The sequence below is a fragment of the Ambystoma mexicanum genome, chromosome 1p (assembly GCF_040938575.1).
Source record: "Ambystoma mexicanum isolate Mex_15411 chromosome 1p, UKY_AmexF1_1, whole genome shotgun sequence".
Classification (NCBI taxonomy): Eukaryota; Metazoa; Chordata; class Amphibia; order Caudata; family Ambystomatidae; genus Ambystoma; species Ambystoma mexicanum.
In genome coordinates, this window is record NC_090921.1 from 39,313,325 (window position 1) to 39,333,327 (window position 20,003).

Here is a 20,003-nt window from a genome sequence, read left to right on the forward strand (position 1 = left end):
GACATTTTCATTCTCTGGCATGGCTCTGTAGAGGAGTTTAATTCTTTTGTAGATTGGTGGAATTCATGTAATCCATTTTTGAAGTTCACGAGAGAAATTAATGAGCAGGAAATCACCATTTTCCACCATATGCGGTCTTTGAAAGTTGAACCTTACAGTAAAAAAACGGACACGAATGCTCTCTTACATTATACAAGTCATCCTGCCAATCACATTAAAAATAACCTCCCATTCGGCCAATTTCTTAGGCTTAAGAGAAACAGCAGTTTGAAGCAGGATTTCTGTGATAGTGCCCTTAGTCTCTCTTAACAAACTCCTGAGCAAAGGCTATCCGGCAAAGTTGGTCAAACAATCGTCCAAACGGGCATTCAACAACAATCGTGATGCTTTGTTAGAGAAGAAGGAAAGAGATGATAAGAAAATTGGAATTGTTTTTGTCAATACTTTCTCCAACCTGTCTTATAAAATCAAGGGAATTGTTAAGAAAGTTTGGAAAAAAGTATATAATGATGGGGCTACTCCACCTCCTTTGGTGGCCGTTAGGAAAAGCCAAAACATAAGAAATATGTTATTCAGAAATGATATAACTGTTAAACAAACACCCAGACCCAGACAGACTTCCAACTGTTAAAGGACATTTCCCATGTGGGCACTGCCTGATGTGTGAATTTACAAAAGAAACAAAGCAAATTAAGTAGAATTCTTCTTTGACCTGGGTACTGAATGAAATGACAAACTGCAATACTGAAAATGTGGTCTATTTAATAACTTGTCCATGTGATTTACAGTATATTGGCAAAACTAATAGGAAGTGTAGGATACGCATGGTTGAACACCGAAGTTGTATTAAGAATCAAGTTATAGCAGCTGCTATGGTGAAACATTATTTGGACATGAAACACACTCATGAAGAGTTCAAATGGGTCATTCTAAAAAAGATTAATTGCACCAACAAACAAGATATTGACCAGAGACTCCTGAACTTGGAACAAAAAATGATTTACAAATGTCAGAGCCATATTAGAGGTCTTAATGAGGAAGCGGAGTGGCATCGTGTGAATATATGACTTATCATATGGTTGCTATCCTTTAATATTGTTTTCTACAGCTTGTCTTATGAGTATGACACCCGTGCTTACTGATGGTTAGTGTATATGGTTTTATGATTGTATGTATACATTTCCAGCTTAGAAAATACGTTGATGTATTGATGCAAACGTTTTTTGATATATTTCAGGTCTGTGGTAATTATTATTTTCAATGCTACCTGTAATTTTGCTACCTGTTTCCTGTCTTATGGTTGTTACATCCATTCATGATGGTTAAGTCTTTATCCCACTGGTGTGTGCATTAATATCCAGTCCTAAAAACAAAAGTCACATTTATGCATATGCACATTAATGTGTTCCGTATCGTTTGTAACATTACCATGCAATCCAGTGGATTCACTAAGCTAATATTTCCTGTCTTCCCACTTTGCATTACTTTGACTCTGCGCTGTTGTAAGATGGTGCTTCTATTTTTTAAGACTTAGTCCGTTGTCTATGCCGAGACGTGGCATGCCGATGTTAATGAAAGAGTACCTTTGATCTCACATGTGTTACGTGTGTTGTTGTAATATCGCTTTTTGGAACCGTACCATTTTTCAGGCTGTGCCGCTCCTTCAGCGGTATGTGATTGGAGACTTCTCACTGTGACGGCCACGGATGTGAAGCGCGTGGAACTGTAGTCCGTTTTTATGTCAATCAAATGAGGGCATGTTTTGCTTGCATAATGGCGCGGTGTCAGGCGGCTTGTGGTGGTTGATATGACATACTTGCCAACCCTACCAATTTAGGCGGTAGGATACCGCTTTTTAAGCAGTCCTACCGCCTACCGATTTTTTGACACCAAATACCGATTATCTTTGTAAAAAAAAAAAATGTCATTTTTTTTGTTACATTTTTTTTTTTTGCCCACACCAGCTCGGGGGAGTCTTTCAAGGGCTCCCCCGAGCTGGCATAGCGGGAGAATGCGCGGCATGCAGGCTTTTAATGTCAAAGGCACCCACGGCGGTGGGCTAAAGCGCCCCTCCGCCACGGGTGCCTTTGGCAAAAGGCGCCATTAGCCACCCACCACGCCAGCTCGGGGGAGTCTTTCAAGGACTTCCCCGAGCTGGCGTAGCGGGCGAAGGCGTGGCATGCAGGCTGTTAATGTCAAAGGCACCCACGGCGGTGGGCTAAAAGCGCCCCTCCACCGCGGGTGCCTTTGGCAAAAGGCACCATTAGCCCCCCACCACGCCAACTCGGGGGAGTCTTTCAAGGACTTCCCCGAGCTGGCGTAGCGGGAGAAGGTGCGGCATGCAGGCTGTTAATGTCAAAGGCACCCACGGCGGTGGGCTAAAAGTGCCCCTCCGCCACGGGTGCCTTTGGCAAAAGGCGCCATTAGCCCCCCACCATGCCAGCTCGGGGGAGTCTTTCAAGGACTTCCCCGAGCTGCCGTAGCGGGAGAAGGCGTGGCATGCAGGCTGTTAATGTCAAAGGCACCCACGGCGGTGGGCTAAAAGCGCCCCTCCGCCGCGGGTGCCTTTGGCAAAAGGCGCGATTAGCCCCCCACCACGCCAACTCGGGGGAGTCTTTCAAGGACTTCCCCGAGCTGGCATAGCGGGAGAAGGCGCGACATGCAGGCTGTTAATATCAAAGGCACCCACGGCGGTGGGCTAAAAGTGCCCCTCCGCCGCGGGTGCCTTTGGCAAAAGGCGCCATTAGCCCCCCACCATGCCAGCTCAGGGGAGTCTTTCAAGGACTTCCCCGAGCTGGCATAGCGGGAGAAGGCGCGGCATGCAGGCTGTTAATGTCAAAGGCACCCACGGCGGTGGGCTAAAAGTGCCCCTCCGCCACGGGTGCCTTTGGCAAAAGGCGCCATTAGCCCCCCACCACGCCAGCTCGGGGGAGTCTTTCAAGGACTTCCCGAGCTGGCGTAGCGGGAGAAGGCGTGGCATGCAGGCTGTTAATGTCAAAGGCACCCACGGCGGTGGGCTAAAAGTGCCCCTTCGCCGCGGGTGCCTTTGGCTAAAGGCGCCATTAGCCCCCCACCACGCCAACTCGGGGGAGTCTTTCAAGGACAGCGCCCCTCCACCAAGGGTGCCTTTGGCCAAAGGCGCCATTAGCCCCCCACCACGCCAACTCGGGGGAGTCTTTCAAGGACTTCCCCGAGCTGGCGTAGCGGGAGAAGGCGCGGCATGCAGGCTGTTAATGTCAAAGGCACCCACGGCGGTGGGCTAAAAGCGCCCATCCGCCGCGGGTGCCTTTGGCAAAAGGCGCCATTAGCCCCCCACCACACCAACTCGGGGGAGTCTTTCAAGGACTTCCCCGAGCTGGCATAGCGGGAGAAGGCACAGCATGCAGGCTTTTAATGTCAAAGGCACCCACGGCGGTGGGCTAAAAGCGCCCCTCCACCGCGGGTGCCTTTGGCCAAAGGTGCCATTAGCCCTCCACCACGCCAGCTCGGGGGAGTCTTTCAAGGACTTCCCCGAGCTGGCGTAGTGGGAGAAGGCGCAGCATGCAGGCCTTTGATGTAAAAGGGCGCCCACGGTGGTGGGCTAAGGGCGCCCCTCCGCCGCGAGTGCCTTTCACAAAAGGCGCCATTAGCCCCCCACTACGTCAACTCCGGCGAGTCTTTCAAGGGCTCCCCCGAGCTGGCGTGATGGCAGAAGGCGTGGCAGGCGCCTCATTGTCATTGAATGCACCCACGGCGGCGGGCTCATTCAATGACAATCGGCTGCTGACGCGCACAATTCCTATCATTACCTCCTCGTCTGACTATTTTTGAAACTTTAAGATTCCTACAGATTTTTGGTCACAGAATGTTGGCATGTATGATATGAGCGGTACTGCATTTTGGAGAGTCGAACTACTGGATTTATTAAGGTAATCACTGATATGATATGATATGATATGGTATTTGTAACGCGCCTATACACAAGTGTCCCACTGCTGAATCGTGTACATTGTATTCCTGTGTTGTGATAGGGAAAGATTTCTTGTACTCTGTAATAAGTTAGTTGATTCGTGACCATCCATGATTTGTATTCAATATAGAACTGATGTTGAAGATGTTTCACTTGTTCTATACTTGCGATAAAACACATATTGTTTTACTTCCATCTTTGTTTACAGTGGCCATCTCAGGTGGGGGATAGGAATACACGTCCTACCCTGGTATTCATCTTTGCATTAAGAGACAGTGTTGGACATTTGTAAAACCTTTTCGAGAAGCCAATTCGACTTGACTACCCAATTTGAGGTATTTTCACTAGTGATGGTGAAATAAAGGTAATGGGATATAGCCTGGAGAATATGCTTTGAATGGTGCTGGTATTTGAGTTCCTAATGTTGTACGACCTTGGTTTTGTTTGATTGGTTGTTGTTTTATGTCTGTATAGATCTCTGAACCAGTTGAGCTACCATGAAGCTTGTTGGAAATATAAACTTGATTTAAGTGGTTTTGCAGCTACGTTTGGTGGATTTGGACACTAGCACTACTCAAGTCCTATTTGGAGGTAAAGTAGTTATTGTTCTAAAGGACAGGCTCATGTGAGACCTGGCTCTTGTTTCTCTAGACACCATTTGGGTGTTCGGTAGAGTTTTGAGTTACTTAAAGAACATGGCTCCCTATTTCGATTGTGGTGTATGTTGTTGTCCTTTGTAGATGGTCCAACATTGAATTTGGATCCCCCCAGCTTGACCTTGAATTGCATAGTGGTGAAATCATTTGGGCAAAGAAAGGTTCCCCTGAAGAAAGTTCATGCATCGTAGCTGATAAGAACTGAAACATGTCGGGATATGTGTTTTTGTGAAATGACATTTTTTAAGTGTAGAGTGTGTTATCATTATTTGATCTCTGTTTAATTGTAATGTGTGCTGAATTGTTGTTGTAATTTATCGCAATAGGTTTATGTAATACCCACCATGTGGGTGAAATCTTGGGTCTTGTTGTTTTAGAATATTTTTTTGTTTTTTTAGAAGGGTTTCCTTTTACTTTGAGAATGAATTAAAATTGTGAAATTTATATAAGGGTATTGTGTTGTGTACCAAGTCGATTTTTTCAGGACTAATGTTGGGAGGATACTACAAAGCACCACATCTAGATAGATGAGGAAGCCACAAGATTAGGTCATATGTACCTCTTCTCCTTTTTTGTATAAATATTTATGTTCTGCCTCTGACCATGGAGTGAGGTGGTACACAAGGGGCTCGTTGCCTTGGTTAAAACAGATATCACAAAAAGTCGATATGGAATAGGGTGTAACGCTCACCTGATTCTCGCAGAGGCGCCGGTCTTGACTGGGCGACTACCGTATCTTCAAAGGTGATGTGTAGCACCCGGTTGGCTCTTTGGGCTGGACCTCTGTGCACTGTATGCCTGACGTGTAGAGTAAGATGTCTGCAGATAGAAAATATGGGGTTAATGAACTGGGGTTATTGGGGTGTCCCTATCTCTTTCCTCTTCTCCTCTCCTGTAGACCCCCAAAGGTTAACGCTCTCACCTTAGGTAAGTGAATGCCGAGCTCTCCATCTGCCTCGGGGCAGGGTGCTGTAACCAGTTTCTTCACTGGATAGGTAGCGCAGGCCTCTTGACTTCAGAGGACTGCTGTCCGTCGTTTACTGCACGAACTGTAAGTTTCGAGTCATTCAAATGTCTTTAAAGTCTTTAGTAATGATGTCTCTTGTTTTGCAGAGTTCCGGCGATGGCGGTTGACAGACTGAAGTGAGTTGAAGATGGAGCCCGTGTGATGAATAGAAGCGCCTGGAAGCACGTAAGTAAGCGCTTGTTGCCTGCTTCACGATGCGCTCTAACTGTCTGTTTATTTTGCAGGTACGAGTTCGGAGCGGCTGCAGGGTGCCGGAATACCCACTGGATTAGATGTGGAAAGGAGTAATGGCACGTGAGTATTAAAGTTCCCCAATGTCTTTAAACGCACCTTGTTTTGTCTTTCAGATGCGGGATGCAGCACCGAAGGCCTCCGGAGCGTGCGAAGAGTTGGTAAGCTTTTGTCTTTCAGATGCCGGAATGCAGTGTGAAGACCTCCGGAGCGCACAAAGAGTAGGTAAGCCTTTGCCTTTCAGATGCCGGAATGCTAACCTGTTCTTTCTTGTCTTTATAGGTGTTGCTGAAGACTGGATTCAGGATGGTAAGCCTTTTTCCTTAGGCCCAGGACCGGATGCAGAAAACACGATGAGCGTTCTGCTGCAGAGGGTGCAGAATAACGCAAAGCAAGATTCATCCACCGGGTGTGGTTTAAATAGCCTCCTGTAGTGCTTAGGTGTCTCCTTCCACAGCCACGCCTAAGTAAGAAAAGAGTTCCTGGTAAGAAAAGAGTTCCTGCCTTCCAGAAGAGTTCCAGTGTTCTGAATCTAGGGAGTGGCTCCAGCCCCACCCAACAGGAAAAGTAGTTCCAAACAGAAGAGGATCAGAGGCTCAACTGGCAGGCAAATAAGCAGCATGGTCTGCTGCAGGTAAGTCCACCCAAGCATTATGAGCCCGGCGCTTCCAGCGCTGGGACTGGGCATATTTATGAGCCTGGTGCCACTGGCGCCAGGACTGGGTACAAAAGGTCCCAATTGGGACTGGTTGGCACTCGGAACCTGGGTTATGGATCTGCTTCCAAGGGAGTTGGGAAAACCCTGACCTTTTGGAAGCAGAGATCATGACAGTACCCCCCCTCAAGGCCCCTCCCAAACCGGGCTTCTCCGTGGGTTTTGGCTTGTCAGGAAATGTTCAGTGAAATCTTTTGATTAGGCGAGGAGCGTGGACATATTCAGCAGGTTCCCAGGATCTCTCTTGGGGGCCGTAGCCTTTCCAGTCAATTAGGTAGAATAGTTTAGATTTGGAGATCTTGGAGTCCAGAATGCTTTTGACTTCAAACTCGAGTTCTCCATCAACTAGGATAGGTTTTGGAGATTTGGTTAGTCGGGTTTGAGGTTGCACGGGTTTTAATAGAGAGACGTGGGAGACCGGATGTATCTTCATGTGCGGGGGCAAGTCCAACTTGACCGCTACTGGGTTTACTATGGTAGTGATGGAATAGGGACCAAGGTATCTTGGGTTGAATGTGCGTGGCCCTTTTAGAGATAGATATTTGGTGGATAAACAGACTTGATCCCCTACTTGATAGTGAGGGGCTTCCTTCCGATGTTGATCTGCTCCTTTCTTGTATTGTTCTTTAGCCCTTTGAAGGTGAGAAACAGCTTCCTTAAAGGCTTGGGTGATTGTAGAATGCAGATAGTCTACTGCTGGTGTTTCAAGATCTTGGAGGGGATCCAACTCCGAGGTTCGAGGGTGACTGCCGTACAAAAGAAAAAACGGGGTTTTCCCAGTTCCCGAATGGACAGAGTTATTGTAGGCATACTCGGCTATCCAAAGGATATCTTTCCAAGTTTTTTCAGTTTGTTGCAGCATGCAGCGTAAATACTGTTCCAGAGTTTGATTGGTCCTCTCGGTTTGTCCGTCGGTCTGAGGGTGGTGACTGGTCGATAGTCTCACATCAATTTGAGCCGACCGACAGCAACTTCGCCAAAAATGAGAAATAAATTGACTACCTCGATCCGAAATTAGAACCGAAGGAAAACCGTGCAGTCGGACGATGTTTTCGGGAAATTCTCGGGCCAGAGTTGCTGCTGTTGGCAAGCCTTTGAGCAGAATGAAATGCGCCATCTTGGAGAATAAGTCCACGATTACTAGAATCGTATTGTATCCGGAGCATGGAGGTAGATCGGTGATGAAGTCCATAGAAAGCGTATGCCAAGGGCGAGGTGGGATGTCAATCGGGCGTAAGAGGCCTGCTGGTCTTTCCTTTTGACTCTTGTTTTGGGCGCATACTCCACAGGACATTATAAAGTCTCTGATATCTTTTTTCCAAGACGGCCACCAGAAGTAGCGCTTGATCTTTTCTGAGGTCTTGGCTATACCGGGATGACCTTCCATTAAAGAGTCGTGATAACAAGAGATTACTTTTTTCTGTAAATCTGTGCTGGGTAGGTATAATCGTTCTTGGAAATACAATAAGTTGTCCTTTACTGCAAAGTCCTTTCCCTGCAGATGCCAATTCTGTATGTCTGCTGGAGTTACAAGTTGCCTGGCTTTATCCTTAACTTCCTCTATGGATTCTGTGGCGATTACACCCAGAATTCTTTGTTCGGGAATGATTGGTACAGGTTTAGGGTTGATCAAGTGTTCTTCCACTCCCATCCGAGAAAGGGCATCGGCTTTACCGTTCTTTGTACCAGGTCGATAGGTAATTATGAAGTCAAACTCGGCAAAGAATAATGCCCAACGGAGTTGTCTAGAGGATTGGGCTTTTGCGGTTTTCAAATATTGCAGGTTTCGGTGATCCGTAATCACAGTAAGGGTGTGTCGGGCCCCCAGCAGATAATGCCGCCAAGCCTTAAAGGCAGACTTGATAGCCAGAAGTTCCTTGTCAGTAATCGTGTAATTGACTTCAGGAGGCGAGAATTTGCGGGACCAAAATGCCACGGGATGCAACTGATTGGTTACCGGGTCCTTTTGTGATAGAACTGCCCCCATGGCAAGGCTTGAAGCATCAGTTTCCACGATGTTGGGGAGTTCGGGGCAAGGGTGTTTTAAGATTGGTGCAGAGATAAATTTAGTCTTCAAATCCTGGAAAGCTTGTTCCGCCTCGGTAGACCATTCAAAACGTTTGTTTTTCTTTAACAAGGCAGTGATGGGCTGGACTATTCGAGAGAACTCGGGGATAAACCTGCGGTAAAAGTTAGCGAAGCCTAACATGCTTTGCACACCTTTTACGGAGGATGGTGATGGCCATTTGAGAACTGCATCGACCTTCTTTGAATCCATACACACTCCGCCAGGTGATAATATGAATCCCAAGAATTCAACTTCAGTCACATTGAAAACACATTTTTCCAACTTAGCGAAAAGTTTGTGTTGACGCAATCTTTCGAGGACCATTTTCACGTGTTTCCGATGTTCAGATTCCGATGAAGAATAAACGAGGATGTCGTCAATGTAAACAACAACACATACATCTATGAGCTCTCTGAGGACATCGTTCATAAAATATTGAAAGGCGGCCGGGGCATTGCAAAGTCCGAAGGGCATGACCTGATATTCAAATAGCCCATACTTGGTGCGGAAGGCCGTCTTCCATTCATCGCCCTCTTTTACTCGTACCAAGTGGTAAGCTCATCTAAGATCCAGCTTTGTATATATGCATGCTTTTCTGACTTGGTCCAGGAGTTCAGGGATCAAAGGTAACGGATATCTATTCTTAACGGTGATCTGGTTCAGGGAGCGATAATCGATACAAGTTCTAAGGTCTCCTTCCTTTTTTGGAACGAAGAACAAAGCTGAAGAAGCAGGGGACTTGGAAGGACGAATAAACCCATTTGCCAGGTATTGATCCAGGTATTGTCGAAGGTGAAGGTTCTCAGGCTCGGTGAGGGCATAAATTCTACTACAAGGAGGAGTAGATCCAGGTATCAGGTCTATCTGGCAGTCATAAGACCTATGAGGAGGTAGAGAGTTAGCCTGATCCTTCCGGAAAACATCTTGGTATTCTAGGTATTCGGGAGGTAACTGGGGAGTCTCTGAAGAAATTGCGGCCAGTGCAACACCAGGTGGAGGGTGACAAGTAGAGACACATTCTGGAAACTGGACCGTTCTTGCTCGCCAATCGATCAGAGGATTGTGTTTCTCTAACCAAGGTATTCCTAGAATAATCTGAAACTGAGGGGCCTTGATCACATCGAACACGATCTTCTCATGGTGTCCATCTTGACTTACTAGCGTCACCTCTTGAGTGGTATGCGTTACTGGCCCGGAGGCTATCTCCGTACCATCCGCCGTAGTAATGACGTCCTTTACAGCCTTGGGACAAAGAGTTAGATTCATCCTCAAAACCATTTCATGATCCACATAATTGCCGATGGCACCGCTGTCGACGTAATCTTCAATTGCATGTAATCGATCCGGATTATCAGGGCTAATGAGGACCATAGGTATCACGAAATGCGAGGTCACGGAACTGGTTTTCACGCTCGGCAAGAGGACCTCTATTCTTGTCGGGCGAGGTCGTTTCCCTGCTCAGAGTTTGTAACTTTGGTAACTGCAGATCCTACTGCCTTCTTGGCAGGTTTCACCGGACAGTCTCGAAGAAAGTGCCCTGAGTTTCCGCAATATAGGCATAATTGCAACTGTTTTCTCCTTTCCCGCTCCCTTTGTGTTAGAGGACCTTTCAGACCCCCTATTTGCATGGGTTCCCCGGAGTCTACTCCTTTGGAAGGAGTTGGCGGTTTGGAAAATACTCGAGCATCAAACTTGGAACGATCGGCTTTCCTGTTCTGCAGCCTGTGATCTATTTGAACGACCAAGTCTATATAATCCGAACAGTCTTGTGGGGGATTCACTACTTGGGCTAAAACGTCTTTGAGCTCTCCACGTAGACCTCTATAAAACAGCGTAATCCTTTTGTCCTCAGGCCATTGAGTTTCCACTATTAGTCTATTGAAAGATGCAATATAAGCCAAAAGGTCTTGATTACCCTGTCGCAACGAAAGAAGCTCATTGTCCAAGGCCTGCCCCTGTGAATGTCTTGCAAACAGTTTTTCCATACTAAGCTGAAAGGCTTGAAAATCATGGAGAACCGGATCATCTTGATGAACTAGAGGGATCGACCAGTCTGCCGCATTGCCACTAAGGTACGAAAGTACAAAAGCTACTTTAGCTTGATCAGTTGGAAAGGCTGCTGGCCGGCATAAGAAGTGCAACCGGCACTGATTGATAAATACTGCAAACCTCTTTGGGTCACCAGAAAATCGTTCGGGCGGAGCCAGAGGTACATTCCCAGGTAGGTTGATCTGCACTGGATTCATAGAGGATGTTGAAGGAAGATTTGCCCCTGATGCGGGTAACGGGGTCTGTCCGGCTTGTGACTGTAGCACTTGTCTAGCAAGATTGTCTGTTCTCTCCTTGGAAATAATTAGTTCCCTTCTTAGAGCATTCATTTCCTGACGAGCTGCATGCACTTCTGCCCTTAGTTCCCCAAGTAACCGGGCTAGGGGGTCAGTATCCGAGGTTTCCATAGCGCCTGGGCGAGAGTTTTGCGGTAGGCTTTGCGTTCTGTAACGCTCACCTGATTCTCGCAGAGGCGCCGGTCTTGACTGGGCGACTACCGTATCTTCAAAGGTGATGTGTAGCACCCGGTTGGCTCTTTGGGCTGGACCTCTGTGCACTGTATGCCTGACGTGTAGAGTAAGATGTCTGCAGATAGAAAATATGGGGTTAATGAACTGGGGTTATTGGGGTGTCCCTATCTCTTTCCTCTTCTCCTCTCCTGTAGACCCCCAAAGGTTAACGCTCTCACCTTAGGTAAGTGAATGCCGAGCTCTCCATCTGCCTCGGGGCAGGGTGCTGTAACCAGTTTCTTCACTGGATAGGTAGCGCAGGCCTCTTGACTTCAGAGGACTGCTGTCCATCGTTTACTGCACGAACGGTAAGTTTCGAGTCATTCAAATGTCTTTAAAGTCTTTAGTAATGATGTCTCTTGTTTTGCAGGGTTCCGGCGATGGCGGATGACGGACTGAAGTGAGTTGAAGATGGAGCCCGTGTGATGAATAGAAGCGCCTGGAAGCACGTAAGTAAGCGCTTGTTGCCTGCTTCACGATGCGCTCTAACTGTCTGTTTATTTTGCAGGTACGAGTTCGGAACGGCTGCAAGGTGCCGGAATACCCACTGGATTAGATGTGGAAAGGAGTAATGGCACGTGAGTATTAAAGTTCCCCAATGTCTTTAAACGCACCTTGTTTTGTCTTTCAGATGCGGGATGCAGCGCCGAAGGCCTCCGGAGCGTGCGAAGAGTTGGTAAGCTTTTGTCTTTCAGATGCCGGAATGCAGTGTGAAGACCTCCGGAGCGCACGAAGAGTAGGTAAGCCTTTGCCTTTCAGATGCCGGAATGCTAACCTGTTCTTTCTTGTCTTTATAGGTGTTGCTGAAGACTGGATTCAGGATGGTAAGCCTTTTTCCTTAGGCCCAGGACCGGATGCAGAAGACACGATGAGCGTTCTGCTGCAGAGGGTGCAGAATAACGCAAAGCAAGATTCATCCACCGGGTGTGGTTTAAATAGCCTCCTGTAGTGCTTAGGTGTCTCCTTCCACAGCCACGCCTAAGTAAGAAAAGAGTTCCTGGTAAGAAAAGAGTTCCTGCCTTCCAGAAGAGTTCCAGTGTTCTGAATCTAGGGAGTGGCTCCAGCCACACCCAACAGGAAAAGTAGTTCCAAACAGAAGAGGATCAGAGGCTCAACTGGCAGGCAAATAAGCAGCATGGTCTGCTGCAGGTAAGTCCACCCAAGCATTATGAGCCCGGCGCTTCCAGCGCTGGGACTGGGCATATTTATGAGCCTGGTGCCACTGGCGCCAGGACTGGGTCCAAAAGGTCCCAATTGGGACTGGTTGGCACTCAGAACCTGGGTTATGGATCTGCTTCCAAGGGAGTTGGGAAAACCCTGACCTTTTGGAAGCAGAGATCATGACATAGGGGTGCTTTAGAGTTCACTGACAGGTATATGGTTGTTTTACCCTTTGCACCCAGGGACCCACAAAACCCTATTGCTTCGACTCAGGTGCCCACCTTGGAGGTTTTTGATCTGCCTGATGCCTCATGATACAAATCGACATATGTTGTTTCTACAGTGGATATATGGAATAAGGGGATTAAGACTGTAGTGAGTGCCCAGCATGATCACTACAAAGGGTTAGATGTGTATCTGCTTCAAAGAGGTAGAGGGGCATGGGCTTGGTGAGCTGCGACTGTAGGGGTGGGGGTCGAGGGAGAGCAGGCAGGTTTAGAGGAGATGGACGCGCACATGAGTTGGGGCCTGCGCCGGTCACATACAGGGCAATGAGCTCATCTGACACTGGATGGATACTGAGCATTTGCAGCATTGCATGGCTGTACTTCCGTGAGAACTGGGTTTGTGCGGAGCTGGCAGGTGGCGGAAGGGGGAGCCGGGGCTGGCTGTGTGAGGCACTGGGCAGAGGGAGGGATAGGCTTTTAGAGATTATTTTCAGGCCTAGTAAAAGATGGCGTTTTAGGGTGGCACAAAATGGAGTCTGCATGCATCATCAAAATGCTTTGTTTTCCGTCTTACTTGTTGTTAGTGCTTGGTCCGAATCATATAAACAGATAAAACAAACGTGGAGATGTCTCCCACCTTTTGGCAAACACAAGATCCATTTCACGCACGAATATCGAGGGGGTTCAGAAAGACCATCTCTCCCCAACGTATGTAATATACACAGGAAACATCAATTTTACCACGATAACAAAATACATGAGGTGGGATAGTTTAAAGCCTATAACAGTGAGATTACCCACCATTGCCATATCTGTGAGGTTATCACTCTATGCGACTGTACTATACCAGGTAGTATAAGCTGTCTCTGGATATTCGACATCCAGCTTCAGCCTCCGCCTCGAGGGTGATGTCATCGAAGGTATATATAGCATGTGCAGCGCCCGTTGGCTTCAGTTCCGTGTTTCTGAGTAAGCTTACACTTCGAAAAAAACTACGGCATGCTTCTTTTGTTCTATTTCACGAAAATGTCTTCTTCCCCGACACCTACTACCCCAAAGACCGGGTTTAAGAAGTGTCAGGACTGTGGCTCCAAGATGTCGATAACTGACCAACATTGAGTACGTTTGTGGTGTCTCGGTGTGGAACACAAGACCTCGGCCTGCACCAAATGCCAGTCAATGACAGGAAAGGCTCTGAAGGAGCGAAAGGGGAAATTAGAGGTAGGTAAAAAAAAAAAAAGAAAAATACCCATCGACTACCCCGTCGAAGAAACCTTCTTCGGACGAGCCGAGAGGTGACTCTCCTCAAAGGAAGAAGGGTCAAAAATCCAGGTCGAGGAGTGGCTCCAACTACTCATCATCATCATCGAGGAAATCAAAAAAGAGCTACTACAGGTTGCCTTCTTCGACTTTGTCATCAGACACCTCCCCTGAGAGGGTATCTTGTCCCACAATGGCCTCCACACCTGCTGAATGGGAAGCATTTAGGTCAGAAGAACACTGGGGTTGGAACCATCTGAGGGCGGAACAATCATATTGGGCTATCAGAAAAGCCTTGAAATCCTGACTCTTTACCTAGTGCCCGAGACACTTTACCTTCTGCTACTCGTTCTTTTCCTTCCCTCTTCTCCACAATGTAAAAGTACCTGGTTGTACCAGCGCCTCGATGCCAGTGGGGTTTGTGCACTTAATAAATGTAAAAGTAAATAAATAAATATACCTTATCCACAGTTTGTGGCATAAGAACCCATTACATATTGGTAACTCTACCCACCAATAGGAGAAGATATATGCAGAATAAAGGTACTCAAACAGAGGACAATAGCCCCTTAACACCTAAGTCAAGAACAGGTAAGGATTTGTGCCACCACTAGGCCAGTAAACCTGTATGATGGGGATGTGAGGAGTGAGAAATGCGAGATGAACACTGAGGTAATGTATTCACAAGTTTAGCCATTTATTAAATGAAAAAGGATGGGATGAACTCCTATCTTTCCTATTCTAACAAAGAGGTCCCTAAACTAAAGAAAAGTGTCCTAGTGTCCAAAAGATCTCTGACCCTCACACTAACACATACAATAGAATTCTCCAAGGAAAGTATGGCTGACTCTAATTCAACAAAACAATTCTTCACTTCCAATTTAAAGAGGTCTGAAGGCACTCCTTGTGACCAGGGCTGGGTTCCCTTCCCCTGGATCAGTTCAGGAATACTTCAAGCACAGTTCAACACAGTTCTATTCAAGGTAACACAAAAGTCTCTTCCCTGTGACACAGTAAATGTCTTTTCCACAAATATTTCTCCACAATTCAAAAAAGTGGTGTTACCCAAAATATCCTTCTTGTAATGGTTGTTAGGAAAGATTTCTCTGAATGCAATTTTCCCTTTGAATTTTGAATTGGAATTTTTGAATTTTGTGAATGTGTCTTGCCTGCACACCGAACTGAATCATATCCTGGCGTAGATGGAACATTTAACTAGTGCACAAAAGAGAATCAGTTGGATAATTATATCCAGCAGCAGAATTTACCAATAGGAGACAGAGAGGGAAAATGACCTATTTAAATAGGTTGGTCTTTGGGCCTGCTCTAAAAGTTGGTAATGAATTAACCCTTATTAATTTCAAAGGCAAGCTGTTCCATAATCTGGGACCAGCGACTGAAAATCTGCAATCACCTCTTGTTACACTGTTCGACCTCTGACCTGAGTAGGGTAATACCTCTTTAATTTATTTGCTAAGTAAATTGGTGCCAATCCATTTAAGCATTTGAATACTAAACACCCAATCTTAAATTTAATGCGGTCCTCCACCGCTAGCCAGTGTAAAGAGTGACGCAGGCCTGAGATTTTCTTTTCTTTTTTTATACCCCAAACACCAATCGAACACTGGCACTTTGCGCCTTTTGTAGGTGGTAAATCTGCTTGGCCGGAGCTCTAGCCAAAAGTCCATTACAGTAATCTAATTTAGAATTGACCAAAGCTCCAACCACCAAGGCACGATCCGCATCTGGTATATAGGGTAGTGCCTGGCGGAGAAGACGAATATTATAGAAAACTGACTGTACTGTCACTGACACCTGGCTACTACAGCCCATGTCACTCTGCCATACACAACCTAGATTCTTAACCTTGGTAGCTTATTTGAGGTTAGATCCCAAAAACTGGGGGGGGAGGGTCAGCTCTTTCCTTCAAGTAGGTGTTTTGGTCCTACTAAAATAATCTCAGTCTTATTAGGATTAAGTTGCAACCATTTTTGCAGAATCCACGACCCTACTTCCTCCAGTCACTTGGCCACCGTAGCAAGGGCATCCTCGACATCGTCAAGTCTGATGTATAATTGTGTGTCGTCCACGTAGGAATGGAATCTGAGATGGTGTTTCTCCAGAATGTTCATAAGTAAATGAAGATACATATTAAATATATTAAATAGAAGTGAGGAGAGTGCTGTTCCCTGAGGTACACCACAACACTGATGTCAAATATCAGACAGAAAATCTTCCATCTGAACACACTGTTTACGCTCCATAAGGAACGACGTAAACCAATCCAAGGCACAGTAATCTGCATTTACCATATTTTTTATATGAACCAACCGGATACCATGGTCAAACGCAGTGGATAGGTTGATCATTACGATCCATATTATGGACCCCTCAAACCTTTTGCTTTGCCTGCACCTGCACTCCTCTGGGCTTTTGCTCATTAGTTATGGGGAAACTGACACGTCATTCAAGCTGTCAGTACTGGGAAACTCTGTTTCCCTGAGTCGTTTAGTTTGTTGCCATTTCTTGGTAACCTTTCATCAGTGCGCAAGTACATTATGCACTGGGCTCCTTTTGTTTTATGTCCCTAGACACCCTCTAAGGAATGTTTGGTGAATGTTCATGTGTGCCATGGACGAACTAGTGGCAGCAGTTTACTCTAATAGTATTTTGACTTCTTTTTAGGCAACCATACTGCGTTTACTGCAGATGTATCATGACTGTGACCAGTGCTGAAAATGGCCATGCCACATAGTCCTTTGTTCTGTCCTTTGGCCCTCTTTTCCCTGTGCCTTCCTCAGGTCGAGCTGATATGGGACTTCCTTATTTGGGCATGCAGCCTCCCGCAAAAACAGCATCTTTCACGGTTCCTGCATGTAACTTGTGCTAGCTCCCAGGAAGGGGGTTGGGACTGTCTGGTCCCAATCCACACTACTTGTGCCAGAATGTCTGTTGTGTATAAATGCATGGGGACTAGGCCAGAGGACTTGGGGGCTTGCATTAATGATATCAGAAGTCAGCAGAGTTTCTAAGGCCCATAAAAAACTTACCTGGCAATAACGGAAGACTCAGCCATGGGGCAAAGTTTACTGTCTTTTATTTTCCCATACATAGGGATCATAGAGGAAATCACAAATCTCCAGCAATCACAGCTCCTGAGCTGGTGTCACCCGGTTTATTCCCCAGTGACCTTCCAAACATCAACTCCAAAAAACCTAAGGGGTATCCCAATTGGTTAGCTCGAGTCTCATACCTATAGAGTCAATTTACATTGGAATCCTCATTGGTCTAGCATGTCAGGTGGCTTCGCCTGAGACTTCGCCAAAAATGATTTATTACATTGTTTCAGGGTCACAGGATTACCATTGGCCTGTGCAACATTCTACACCACCCCATGATCAGAGCGTCTGGACTGGATAAAGCGGGACCTCCCAGGCCTGGGACCCTGTTCTGTTCACAGTGCTCAGTGTACCTTTTCAAAGTAATGAGAAGGCCTATGTGTCCCTATTGTTGCCGCTGTTCTGATCACCTAGCCTGAGAGAGTGCCTTCCGGTTGCAAGTTTTGGTGGGCAACACATGTATCAGTCTTCTCTGCTTCGCTGGGAACTGCTTCTCTTCTCACCACGAGTGAATAGCCATTGTTCGTCTCACCTGGGTCACGTGTGTGGAGACCACAAAACAAAGCTCTCCTGTCTGCAATTATGAGGATTGTATTCTGAATTCTTGCAGGTGGCTCACGGCCTCGAGAATCAGGAATTTTCCACCTGCCCTTGTCCTTTGTGCTGCAGAGCCTGTATCTACCCCTTCATGTATTCGAGCCATTCTATAGTTTCTCTATGTGTTCTAATATCTTCTTAGAGGTTAATCGCGATAGAGCCCTACAGGTTCCTTATTTGTTCCTCTAGCTCCTTATGATTAGTTGCAATAAAGCGGTTGCAAGCTTGGTCCATGTATGTTTGGCTTTCTTATGTTTCTGCATTTGGCTAAAGAAAAAGAAAAGCTTTTGGCAGTATGTAAATGTGTCTGTCCTCTATCTATAGACGTTATAAGCATGTTCTTCATGTATACTTGTGTGTGTCTGTGTATCTTCATACAGGAGTGCAAATGTGCTTCATGACTAACGCTGCTATTTTGTGTTGTCACTAGTGACATCATCACGATTGGACATCGCCGTCAGTCAACTTGATCCCTTGATGAGACACCTGTCTCCTCAAAGCCATCAATTGGATATGGTTTGAAAGGTCATCTGAGAGAATATCTCTTTGCACATGTAGGATACATTGGTGCAGTTGGTGCTGAAACAAACAGCGAGTTACATCTTTCATTCTTCATTCTGCGGGTTGACATTTGCATAGGGGACATGAGGGCCATTCCAGGGACCCTCTCTTCAGGACCAGCGTGGACCATGATTGGACCAGGACTGGCATACATGCAAGGGAGCAGATCTTCTATTGGTTGTCCAGATTCAATCATGCATCGAACTATGGATAAGTGAAGGGGCCCTGCATCCATTCCAGGTAAATATACAGTGGTTCATCTTGAACAACAGAAGGAGCCAAGTATCCCGTGAGCTGAAGCAGACCTGTGGACCCGCCGGAGACAGCTGGAAGGTTTGGCAACCTGAGTCCGCTGTTGTGCCGTCGGACCACTGTATCCTTCTTATCCTTAGAAGGCCTGCGTGGGCGCTTTGACCTTTTTGAGTAGTGGGAACAACTACTCTCGGCGTCTCCTGATTTCCTGCCAAAAGTGTCTTCTCAGAAGTGTTCCTGGTCCACCCAGTGTACTGACCAGCTCTGTCCTGGGACATCGCATGGGAGCACCGCCGTTTCGAGTTGAGACTTGAAACTTTGGGAATTGCTTAGCTTGTGGTTCTTGACACTCTCCAACCAAATTGCGAAGACCTAGCTCCTATGAGTTGTGAACTAGGAGAGTGCATCATACCACAAGCCTTTGCGGTCCCTGCGTCACTGGGTTGTGGTGACGGTCACTGTGGGTGGCTTTCCCGCCTTCTTTGCTGTGCCCTGCGTCCTGCTGTACCAGAATTTTATTCTTCCTCCCTTTGTGGGTGGAGTTGTGGCTACTATCCCGTCATGGACGATCGTCCTGTCCTACAGCACCTGAAAGTCGGATCGGAGAACAAAGGCAGCATTTGCAATCTTAGACAACCTCGACTAAGTAGTTTGGTCTGGATTGAAGCAAGGGGTGGAGAGTACTTGCATAACTTACCAGTGGCCGCTGGCTCATCTATTCATCTTTACACATGGGGATTCTTTGGGATCCTCTCTTTGGCTGGGATAGCCTGCACTCTCTAGCCTGTTTCTAACATCGGAAACTGCTCTGTCTGTGAGGGCAGACCCTCCCCTGGTGATTGTAACTTCTTTTACGCCCTTCAGGACCCTTGCCTAACTGTCCCAGCCTCTTGAAAAGGTAGGGAGGAATGTATAGTACTCCAGATAGGGGGTGTATAGTATTCAGAGAGGGAGGAGTGTATAGTACTCACAGAGGGAGGAGTATATTGTACTCAGAGAGGGAGGAGTGTATAGTACTCAGAGAGGGAGGAATGTATAGTACTCCAAGGGGGCGGTGTATAGTACTCAAGAGAGGGAGGAGTGTATAGGACTCACGAGGGGGGAGTATATTGTACTCAGAGAGAGAGGAGTGTATAGTACTCAGAGAGGGAGGAGTGTATAGTATTCAGAGAGGGAGGAGTGTATAGGACTCAGAGAGAGAGTGTATAGTACTCAGAGACTGAGGAGTGTATAGCACACAGAAACAGAGGAATGTATAGTACTCAGAGACGGAGGAGTGTATAGTACTCGGAGAGGGAGTGTATAGTACTCAGATAGGGGGGAGTGTATAGTACTCAGAGAGGGAGGAGTGTATAGTAGTCAGAGAGGGAGGAATGTATAGTACTCCAGATAGGGGGTGTATAGTATTCAGAGAGTGAGGAGTGTATAGTACTCAGAGAGGGAGTGTATAGTACGCAGATGGGGGGAGTGTATAGTACTCAGAGAGGGAGTGTATAGTACTCAGAGAGGGAGGAGTGTATATTACTCAGAGAGGGAGGAGTGTATAGTACTAAGAGAGGGAGTGTATAGTACTCAGAGAGGGAGGAGTGTATAGTACTCATTATAGAAGTGACAGGCACCCC